Source organism: Salvia splendens, chromosome 16 (assembly GCF_004379255.2).
Source record: "Salvia splendens isolate huo1 chromosome 16, SspV2, whole genome shotgun sequence".
In the NCBI taxonomy this organism is placed as follows: domain Eukaryota; kingdom Viridiplantae; phylum Streptophyta; class Magnoliopsida; order Lamiales; family Lamiaceae; genus Salvia; species Salvia splendens.
Genome location: NC_056047.1, coordinates 33200257 through 33213122, shown reverse-complemented (window position 1 = coordinate 33213122; position 12866 = coordinate 33200257).

The window sequence follows — 12866 nt, the reverse complement described above, 5'->3', positions numbered from 1 at the left end:
CACCCGACCGGGTCTTCTCTCTGGTCTCCGTCTCTCTGCTTCAAAACACCCGGCCGGGTTTTCCGTGCAATGGAAAACACTCGGTCGGGTCTTCTTTCTGGAGTCAGCCTCGCTCGCTCTGTTTTGCCCATTTTAACCTGTTTTCACTTCAAAACTCCAACAAACTCATTACTTCATCTATTTGATGACTAAATGGGTGAAAACATATAATAAACACCTCAATTCACCAAAAACATGGGTTAATCACCTCTAAAACCATCCTAAACTATGAGTGTGTCAGCCATCAATATATATTGCTCCATATGAGCATGTTTGATCGCACACATCATCTTGATATCTTCTGTGTTTTGTTTGGGTTTGGTAGTTATGAGTGAAGTGTGAGTGAGTTCTAGGACTGGCTACCTATATAGGCACGAGAGATTTCGGAACTCATATAGGCACAGTGGATGATGATACTTGGAAGATTGGATTATATGCTAATTGTGTCCTTAGATAACGATTGAAGACGGTATGCGCTTGCCTCTTGGAGTGGTTATTGCTTAAAGAATCCATATTAGGAATGTTAGGAATTCTTATATTCATCTAATGAGCGCAGCGGAAATTGCAGACAAGAATAACAGATCTAGATTCATAATCATATTGCAAGTTGAGCACGTAATACACAACGGAACTAAATCTTACTTGTTGTGTTGTTTTCTTCTACGATTGTGTCCTGCAAGTTGAATCCACTACTATCGAGGTCCACGTGCAATCCAATCCGATGCAGGAACTATCCCGGTACAATTGCTCCGTAGGAGAAAGCTAGGAATTCTCTCTACAAAGCTTTACGTATTTTCTCTCTAATGTTATGCTATTTCTCATCCCCCACAATGGAGAATAAATAACCATATATATAGGCAAAGAGTCATTAGGGTTTCATGATTGTTGGGCTTATGGACTAATTATAATTGTAGCCCAACTATAATTATTTAATCCATATTAATCTAATCTAGCCCATATCCTTTCAATCTCCCACTTGGACTAGCATTAGATATAATACGCAGTTCCAACTTTGTACCCTTGAGCGGATCAAAATACACTTATAGTGTGACCCTTTAGGCCCTCATTATCGACGACGATCTAATCGAAGTCTGCACAAAACTCCTAGACTGCGTTGGCAGCGTAGCTCGATATATGAAGGACGTTTACGTGAATTCGGTAAACAAGCCTTTACACAAAGTTTATAGTAACATCCTTTCATTCACGAACCACCCGATTGAGCCTAAGATTTGTCATGTGTCATCCAAATAGCTCAATCACTTTATCTCATCTTTATTAAATGACTCATTCGATCATATTCAATTACTTTAATTGAATATATCTTTGTATTGGCCAATGACTTAATGGTCAAGTAATATAGAGAGTTTGAGTGTTCTCTCGAAATTCTAATCGATGAATGAATCTCATTCTTGGCTCAACTACCATTTCCATTTATCTTATGATGTACCCAACACAAGTCCGTGTCTCAATCCTCCTTTGGGAGGCAAAGCATTGGACAAGATCAAAGCACACCACTCAACAAACAAAATGTGTAATGACCTCAGATCCAAGGACTATTACATACTTCGTGCACTAATAAACTGTAGACACTTAACAAAACAGTTTAATAGTAGGGTATACCAATACTCTCCAAAGTATACCATGTGTCCATCACGAGTATCTAATATCTCATAGTTGTGAGAACAACTACATTCTCGAAGAATGTGATGCAAACCCCATGCTAACCTATAACATATCATCAATATCCCATTCTTGATGATCATTGGTTAGGGCTATTTTAGAATTATACTATATCATTAATGTCTCACACCATTAACGACAGTCATAATTCAAGGGAACAAATATTTAGAATAAAATCAAACATTTAAAACAATTATTCCAATAAGTGCACAAAACCCATAGAAAATGAAATTTTCATATAATGTGATCAAGTAATATTGTCTCAACACAAAATGTTTCTAAGACATATAAAACTGTAACTCCCACTGATTCAAAGCCATCTTCCAAGATGCTTAACACCTAAGCTCTCAAAGTGCTTGTTGTGTTTTGCTATATATAACGGTTTGGTGAAAGGATCAGCCAAATTATCATCGGTGGGTACTCTTTCTAATTTTATGTCGCCACTTTCAATTATTTCTCTGATCAGATGATATCTTCTAGGAACATGCTTGTTCCTGTTCGTAGCTCTGGGTTCTTTTGCTTGCGCAACAGCACCAGTGTTGTCACAATACAAAGGTATTGCACTATTGGCACTCGGAATGACACCCAGTTCTTTAACGAACTCTAACAAAGCAACAACTTCTTTGGCAGCTTCAATGCAGCAATATACTCGGCTTCGGTGGTGAAATCGGCAGTTATACCTTGTTTGGAACTATTCCAACTACTGCTCCACCATTGAGGACAAAACATATCCAGACTGAGACTCATAGTCGTCATGGTCTGTTTGGAAACTAGAATCAGTGTACCTAGTAACTGATAACTCTGGTTGTCTACCATAGACTAAGAAATATTCTTTAGTCCTTCTAAGGTACTTAAGAATAGTCTTAACAATTTTCCAATGTTCCTCACCGGGATTTTGCTGAAATCTGCCTGTCATGCTAAGCGCATAGGCCACATCTGGCCTAGTAGAGATCATGGCATACATAATAGATCCTATAGCCGAAGCATACGGGATCCTTTTCATGTTGTCTCTTTCTTTGTCATTAGAAGGACAATCCTTCTTTGACAATACAATGTCATGTCCCATAGTAAGAAAAACTTTCTTAGAATTCTCCATTGAGAAGCGCCTTAGCAACTTGTCTATGTAAGTGGATTGTGATAATCCTAACATCCTATTTGGTCTATCTCAATAGATCTTCATTCCAAGGATATAGGAAGCATCACCTAGATCCTTCGTCATAAAAGAACTAGATAACCACTCTTTCACGGATTGCATCATGGAACGATCGCTTCCCATAATCAAGATGTCATCAACATATATGATGAGGATGATAACGTTTCCATTCTCGCGTTTACTATAAACACATGGGTCCTCTTTGCTTCTGACAAAACCAAACGATTTGATTGTTCTGTCAAAACAAATATTCCAACTCCTCGAAGCTTGCTTAAGTCCATAGATGGACTTATTTAGCTTGCACACTGCATTCGGCCTTTCTTTCGATACAAAAGCTTCTGGCTGTGTCATATAGACATCGCCTTCTAATTCTCCATTGAGAAATGCGGTTTTGACATCCATTTGCCAAATGTCAAAATTGTAGTATGCAGCAATTGCAAGTAATATCCTAATGGACTTGATCTTAGCAACTGGCGAAAAGGTTTCATCATAGTCAATGCCTTCGCGCTGACTATAACCCTTTGCCACTAACCTAGCCTTGTAGGTTTGTACTTTGCCATCTGCATCTCTCTTCCTTTGAAGATCCATTTGCAGCCTATGGGGTAAACCCCATCTGGCAAGTCAACTAGTTCCCAGACTAAGTTGAAGTACATCGAGTCCATTTCAGATATCAAGGCTTCAAGCCACTTCTCTCGATCGGTGTCCGACACCGCCTCGGTATAGGTCTTAGGCTCATCGTCATCTAAATCAACTTCATCATCTTGGTTCTCAACCATTAGATTCAGTCTCTCAGGTGCACGACGAATCCTCCTAGGCCTATTGAGTTGGTTTTGCTCTGGTTCAGGCTGTTCATTCTGTATGTGAGAAGGTTCAGGAATATCACTATGATCTTCTTGAGGTAGAGGTGATGCAACTATTGTATCATCTTGTATTTGATGCATCTCATTGTCTTGAGGTGGTCCTTCGAGAGTCTCTCTAAGGTCCTCTCTAAGAGTAATTTCCCCTCCCAATAGATCATCAAAAACTCCCACTGAGTTATTGTCCAATCCAGTGGATAATACCTCATCCTCATTGTTAAATTGTGGTTCTTGAATTTCTTCAAGATCTACTGTATTTTGACCTTGTTCCTTGCAGACATAATTGTCTTCAAGGAACGTCACATTCCTTGATGTTATCACCTTGTGATTTTCAGGACAGTAGAAATCGTACCCTTTAGTTTCTTTAGGATATCCCACAAAATAACATTTCTCACTTTTAGTTTCCAATTTATCAGTCATCATTTTCTTAACAAAAGCTGGACAACCCCAGGTCCGGATATGGTTAAGACTTGCTTTCTTGCCACACCATAACTCATATGGTGTTTTCTCGACTGATTTAGAAGGAACTCTATTTAGAATGTAAATAGCCGTTAGTAAGGCATGACCCCATAGAATAAAGGAAGACTAGCTAAACTCATCATGGATCGAACCATATCTAATAATGTTCGGTTTCTTCTTTCAGATACTCCATTCATTTGTGGTGTACCAGGAGGTGTCCAGTCTGACTGAATTCCATGCGATTTCAAGTAATCAAGAAATTCCCGGCTCAAGTATTCCCCTCCTCGATCTGATCGGAGAGTCTTGATACTTTTCCCAAGTTGTTTCTCAACTTCACACTTAAACTCTTTAAATTTATCAAAGGCCTCAGATTTGTGTTTCATAAGATACACATATCCATACCTTGTCAAATCATCAGTGAAAGTAATGAAGTACGAATAACCACCTTTTGCTTGAGTTGGAAACGGTCCACACACATCTGTGTGGATCAACTCTAGCACATCATTAGCACGCACCCCCTTCCCAGAAAGTGGCTTATTAGTCATCTTTCCTTTGAGACAGAATTCACAAGTACCATATGATTCAAAATCAAATGAAGTGAGATAGTCTAACTTTCTCAATCTTGCTATTCTTTTCTCATTAATATGACCAATTCTGCAATGCCAAAGATAAGTTGCATTATTCGTATTACTTAGTTTAAGTCTTTTATTTTGCACATTGAGAATGTCCCGTTTGCATTCAAGCATATACAATCCATTCTCTAGAGAGGCATTTCCATAAAACAATCCATTATTAGAAAACGAGCATCTGCTGTTTGCAAAATGGAAGGAAAAACCTTCGATGTCCAACATCGGAATGGAAATAATATTCTTTGAAATAACTGGAACAAAATAACAATTATGTAAATCTAGTCTATGTCCTGAGGGAAGATCTAATCTATAAGTTCATACGCGTTCGGCAGCAACCCTTGCTCCATTTCCAACACGTAGGTCTACTTCCCCAGGTCTCACTTTCCTGCTGTCAATTAAACCTTGCACATTATTACAAATGTGTGAACCACAAGCGGTATCCAATACCCAGGATTGTGAGTTATTCATAGACATATTTATCTCAATGACAAACATAGCTGATCTCCCACTCATTGCACCTTGTGCCTTGAGTTTTGGGCAGTCTCTCTGCCATTCCGTGAAATTTGACCTAGTCAATTTGTTTGTTTCCATCATACACTCATAAGATAAGTTTGACATATTATCTGAACAGAAATAAAACGAAAAGCAAATTAGAAAAGCATATAAAGATCACATTCGTATCACTAATCAAACAAGGGTTTATTGTATTGATTAGCTCCCACTAATTTTAACAAATATTATGTCCCCCAAACATAAAATACGAATTTATATCAAATATAAATTTTAGTGGTCCAAGATCCAAGTCTATATTATTGCAGCCCCTGCTTTGGCTGATCACTACAATAATATCACAAGGTAGGCCTCCAAGCCAATTGCAGCAACTATTTTGCAATTCTTGGTTTATTAATCCAATTAATATGCATCCATAAACTATTTAGGTCGCTTTGGCGTCACTAAACAATTTAAGTAAGTCAATCCCATCACACGATGCCAACCATGCATCTATGAATAAGCCTAGGCCTTGTAGATTTAGAGTAAACACTTTGGCGTAAAACTCGTGGTCGAAAAGGCTAGGAACATCAAACAACTATGATGGACGATGCATTTGTTTCAAAACAAGACTTATATTTTATGGGGAAAAGTGTGATACTAGTTTTGTGAATATAATATCTAATATTAAATTTCAAACAATTACTGGGCGCCGCCTACCCAGGCATAGTATAACACGGACTACAAATACTGGGCGCCGCCTACCCAGACATAGTATAACACGGACTACACATACTGGGCGTCGTCTACCCAGACAATAAAACGGTCTCTAACTACTATAGTTAAAAAATAAATAAGCATAAATCAAATAGCATGCTTATCACATAGGATATCAAATAATGCTCAACAAATAAAATCAAATTTTATCCTCTAATTAAAATGTGGATTTAATTATATTAATTCTAAATTAATATAATTATACATATTTAATATTAATTCCAAATTAATATTGTGCTGTGGAGTATATATTATCATTTCCAGATGATAACTATGTCCCAATTTGTTAATCTAATTAACGAGATTAATCCAATCTATATTAATTCTAAATTAATAAATTTGTAAATCAAGTGATAATTCCAAATCATCATCAAACACATATATTATTTATTATTTCAAAATAATAATATCAGCAAATTCTAGCTCATTAATCCAATTAATAAATTCATCACCTAATTTATATCAATTCCAAACTAATATAAACAAATATTTAATATTAATTCTAAAACAATATTAAAATACATTTACTATTATTATTCAAAATAATGATAGTAAATAATTTATTGGCTTGATTAATATTATTAATTCTAAATTAATGATGTGATTTACAGTGAACAAAACCACGATTCGGATCCGACCCGGATCTTCAAAACCCGCTAGGGTTCTGAGAAAAGAACAGACGCCCCTCTTTCCTGATCATCCCACCAAACTTGATTGCAAAATCTCCCATAGCAGCCATGATTTGTTAATTCCAAAACAAAAAGCCTTTTCACAGTGTTTAGGTTCAGTAAAAGAATTCGTATTTAATATTAATTCTAAACTCTCTTACTTCTATCCTAGTTTACTTTTCATAGGTTGCCGTCAAAGTAATATGGAGAGAGATTCTTCCTAGAGTTGCGAGGAATATGGTTACCGCAAGAAATAGGATCGAGATATCAGGAGTAATCTCAATTCTCCATGTTCTCAACTAAATTCTTGTACTACAAAACCAGAAGCTGATCAAACACATGAAAAAACCCGAGGAGGGCTACGAAACTCCGACGTCGGAGGAGCACAAGATTTTATAAGAATTTTGAAATCCAATTTCAGGATTTTGATTTCCAAAATCATCCACAAATTAATTAGGAAACAAAATTAATTATGAATCAAGCCCCGGGCTCTGATACCACTGTTAGGAATTCTTATATTCATCTAATGAGCGCAGCGAAAATTGCAGACAAGAATAACAGATCTAGATTCATAATCATATTGCAAGTTGAGCACGTAATACACAACGGAACTAAATCTTACTTGTTGTGTTGTTTTCTTCTACGATTGTGTCCTGCAAGTTGAATCCACTACTATCGAGGTCCACGTGCAATCCAATCCGATGCAGGAACTATCCCGGTACAATTGCTCCGTAGGAGAAAGCTAGGAATTCTCTCTACAAAGCTTTACGTATTTTCTCTCTAATGTTATGCTATTTCTCATCCCCCACAATGGAGAATAAATAACCATATATATAGGCAAAGAGTCATTAGGGTTTCATGATTGTTGGGCTTATGGACTAATTATAATTGTAGCCCAACTATAATTATTTAATCCATATTAATCTAATCTAGCCCATATCCTTTCAAGGAACTGGTAAATTGTATAGAATCAAATATTTTACTGATAATTTTGATGTGCTAAGCAAAATATAATATGTATTTTCTCCTAAACATACCAAGCTTATTTTAGTTCCCATTTCCATTATGCTATGGTGCTACTTACACTAGAGTGAGATATTATGAAACAGAAGCCATGTCTCAATTGGAGATATGAATAAATACTAGATAGAATCATGCTTCTTTACAAATTTTGTGTTGTTAATGCAAGAAAATGAAAAAAAAAAACAGTAATGTAAAAGCAATACTAGGGAAACGAGGAATGCCGAGTGCGAGGGAGAACTAAGGGGAGATGGAGCTGAAAATTTGGAGAGATTTTGCACAAAAATTGTGAATAGTATATAACCATATCTCTACCAAACTAACATTTTTAAAGGCAAAAAATGGCTTTCAAAATCAGATATTTGATGGCTCATGATAGCCAAATTTAAAGCCAGTGATGGTCACGATGGTGGGTTTTGTAATTGCCATTTTTGTGACTAGCGTTTTCCGACAAGTATTTTATTTTTCGGTATTGTGTTTATATGACATTTTTTCACGATTTTTTTTCTCATTTTCTTTAGCTATAAATAATAATCAGGCTAGGTTTAGAGACCAAACAAGCTTTAGCTCGGGCTTACCTACGGAGTATTTATTATACTAGAATAAATTCTAATTAACCAAAGTTCACATACAATAAAACCTTAGCCTTAAACACTTCAAGGGGATATACACAATTGGACCTCGATTAGGACATTAATGTAATAAGAATACTACTCTCTTGTCCATCAATATAAGACCAAGTTTGACTAGACATGAGTTTTAAGAAATGTAGTGGAAAATGAATAGAAATAGTTTACGGAATGAGTATCCTACTTTTATATATTGGTTTTATAATGAAATGCGAGCGAAATAAAGTTAGTGGAATGTGATGTTCATTACCGAAAGTAGCAAAAAAGCAATGAGACATTTATTGATGGACGGATGAAAATGACAAAATGGCACGGAAGGAGTAACACATTTAGTCAATGAAAAAACTTTCACCTATTGATAAATCAAAGTATGTATATACATTAATTTAGAATAGTAATTTCCGAAATCTCGTCATTCAATAATCAACAAGAAAAACTTATCGCACAATGGTCATTTCCGTGCTATATCACAGTAGTGTCATTCGCCCTTGGGGTTAGAAGACGTTAAGGTTGATACTGCAACCTTAGCTATAAGATTAATAACACACTCTAGACATTCTAAGAATATTGCTATAATTATGAAGCTGCATATTTTAAGAGAGCTTAATATATTTGTGGTGCCAAACTTCATTTTATGGCATTCATTTTTTAAAAACTTTATGGTTAATTGTGTTCAGAATTAGACTATTCCCATATATATTTATAGTTTTTATCGGTCTTCCTCTAGTTTTTTTCACTAAGAGCACCCGCAACGCATCTCGTGGGTGTCTCTTATCTCGTCCCTCCTAGACGAGACAGACGCGGGACGCGTTGCAGCGTCCCGTCTTGTCACCATCCCGCCGAGACGGATGGCGAGCCGTCTCGCCACGCACTCACGCGACGTGGCGCGCGCTGGCGCCACGCGTGACGCCCATGAAGGGGTTGGCAGCGGAAGCGTGCGTAAAATCTGATCACATAATTTGATCTATTTAGCAGATTATTTAGACAAATTCTATTCGCGTAATTATCACATGTATCATGCTCATAACTTGAATTAAAACATGCTTTAGCATATTAAATCCCTAAAACATGCTTACTACGGAATTAGCCAATTTACCTCGTTGATTCAATCAAGAATCGATGATGGCTTGCTCCGTCTCCACGTGAAGATCTTCAGTACTCGACCTCGGATCTTCTGACTGGTGTCCCGGACTGTACACTGATATTTGTGTGGGAAAATCTCACCAGCGTACTAGGACTTGAATAACGAAGACATAACTCTGCTCACGGAGGAAGCAATTTTTGAACTCTCTCTCTCTCTGAGGGGGACGAAAATTCTGCGTAATAATTATTATTCATCTGCCTTTCTATCTCCTTTATTCTCCTATTTATATAAAGTCACATATTAGGCCCAGTCAGGGATCTAAGGAAGAATTTGGATCAGGCCTCACCCAATTAGTTTTTTACTAATTAAATTGAACCCACAATTTAATATAAGCTTATATTGGAATATTACAAGCAGCCACTACAGAAGTAATATTGCACTGCCTCTCCAAATCCGAAATTACGAGTATTCCGGGTTTCCTTTTTAAGTAAGTAATTTATTTCTCGTGCTTAAGATGGAAACATCCATTAATTAATTAATATCTGCTATGGACTTAATTAATTAACATATTTTAATCTCCAAGAGTGGACTCAGCAAGAAACTCTTATTTATTATTCATAGAGTAATCAAACTCCAACTAGCTAGGTTCCGAATAATAAAACCTTGTTTCGAGCTCCTCTCGTGGATGTTATCAAACGAGATTCCCCTCGCGCAATATTCAACGTAATAGCAATCCTAGCACCTCTAGATAACGATCACCACTACCCAATATATCTGGATCGTTTGGTGACGAAAAACCCGCACGTTTGGTAAGTCAAATTAGTAGATATTCAATAACGTATGCTCAATGCTAACGTACATTGATTAAGAAATTAATTATCAAGACCTCGTCTTTCAGTAGATAGTATAAAGACATGTCTTGCTGTTAGATCCATTCAGTGCTATACCACACCAACGTCATCTTATTTTAATAAGGCTTAGAAATAATCGGACTGACATTGCAACCTTTCACGATAGGTAGTCTAGGCCTATCTGGGTTGTGAAATTATGCTTTTTCTTTGTTCAGAACTGACCGCGTTACCTTAAATTGGACGACGCCCACAACCGGTCTACTAGAACAAAGACTTAGACTTTGTTACGTTCTTATACATTTAAATATGCAATAAACAACCATTAAATGTAAAACATAACAACATTATGTCAAAAATAATCTGTTTTATTTATTGGAAAATAGCTTATAGAGTTTTACAGTATTCAATCACTCGAAAGGTGATTTCTAGTATACAAACTCTAACAATCTTCCACTTATGCTCAAAACAACTTTCGAGTATACAAAAAGTACTATTTAGTGCACACGTCATGTATTTCTCCCACTTATACTGAAAGCGAGTTGAGCTCTTGAATGAGTCGAACCCCCATCCCTTTAACGTGGTATTCGAACGGTTTCACCGCCAATGGCTTTGTAAAAGGATCTGCCAAGTTGTTCTCTGACGCAATCTTGACCACTTGTATGTCTCCTCTCTGCGCTATATCTCTAATGATATGATACTTCCGCTCTATGTGTTTGCTCGCTTTGTGAGTTCTTGGTTCTTTCGAGTTTGCCACAGCGCCAGAGTTGTCACAATAAACAGTGATGCTCTTGGGCAGATTCGAAACCACACCTAAGTCCATACGGAAGTTTTTGAGTCATATTGCCTCTTTTGCAGCCTCCGAAGCGGCTACATACTCAGCTTCCATGGTCGAGTCTGCGATGCATTTCTGCTTCACACTCTTCCAAATTACGGCTCCACCTCCTAAGGTGAACACATATCCTGAAATATATTTTCTCGAGTCCTGATCAGCCTGAAAGTTTGAGTCAGTATATCCCAAAGGTCAGAGCTCGGCTGCATTGTAAACTAGAACATAGTATAGCATTCATGAGACTTTCAACTGCCAAAGCATATGGAATCCTTCTCATAACTTGTATCTCAGACGACGTTTTGGAGCACATCTCTTGAGATAGATGGATGCTATGTCTGAAAGGTAAGAAACCTTTCTTGGCGTCCTGCATGCTAAAACGACTAAGTATTGTGTCGATGTAAGATTCTTGAGATAAGCACAACATCTTCTTATCTCGATTCCGAAGAACCTTGATACCGAGGATGTGTCCCGCGTCTCCCATATCCTTCATCTCAAACTGGTTTGACAACCATGTTCGTACTGATGACAACATCTTTTTATTGTTTCCAATTAGAATAATGTCATCTACATATAGAACTAAGAACACAACATTTCCCTTTTTAACTTTCTTATACACGCAGCTTTAATTTGGTCATTTTTCGAATCCAAACATGCGAACAGTTTGATCGAAACACTGGTTCCACGATCTAGATGCTTGCTTAAGGCCATAAATGGCCTTCTTAAGCTTCCAAACCATGTGTTCTTTGCCCTTTATGGCATATCCCTCGGGTTGTTCCATGTAGATGGTCTCCTCAAGACCGCCGTTTAGAAACGCAGTCTTAACGTCCATCTGCCATACATCCCAATCTATATAATGAAGGGGCTGGCAGCGGAAGCGTGCGTTCAAAACGGATCACATGAATTTGATCTATTTAGCAGATTATTTAGACAAAATCTATTCGCGTAATTATCACATGTATCATGCTCATAACTTGAATTAAAACATGCTTTAGCACATAAAATCCCTAAAACATGCTTACTACGGAATTAGCCAATTTACCTTGTTGATTCAATCAAGAATCGATGATGGCTTGCTCCGTCTCCACGTGAAGATCTTCAATACAAGACCTCGGATCTTCTTACTGGTGTCCCGGACTATATACGCTGATATTTGTGTGGGCAAATCTTACCAACGTACTAGGACTCGAATAATGGAAGACAGAACTCAGCTCAAGGAGGAGGCACAAATTTCGAGCTCTCTCTTTAGAGGGGGACGAAAATTTTGATAATAAATTGTTATGTTTTCTGTCTCCTTTATTCTCCTATTTATATAAGTCACATATTGGGCCCAGTCAGGGATCTAAGGAAGAATTTGGAACAGGCCTCACCCAATTAGCTTTTTACTAATTAAATTGAACCCACAATTTAATATAAGCTTATATTGGAATATTACGAGCAGCCACTACAGAAGTATTATTGCACTGCCTTCCAAATCCGAAATTACAAGTATTCCGGGTTTCCTATAATTGCATTTGATTCATTTCCCGCGCTTAAGATGGAAACATCCATTAATCAATTAATGTCTGCTGTAGACTTAATTAATTAACATATTTCGAATTCCAAGAGTGGACTTAGCAAGAAACTCTTTATTATTATTCATAGAGTAATCAAACTCCAACTAGCTAGGTTCCGAATAATATAACCTCGTTTCGAGCTCCTTTTG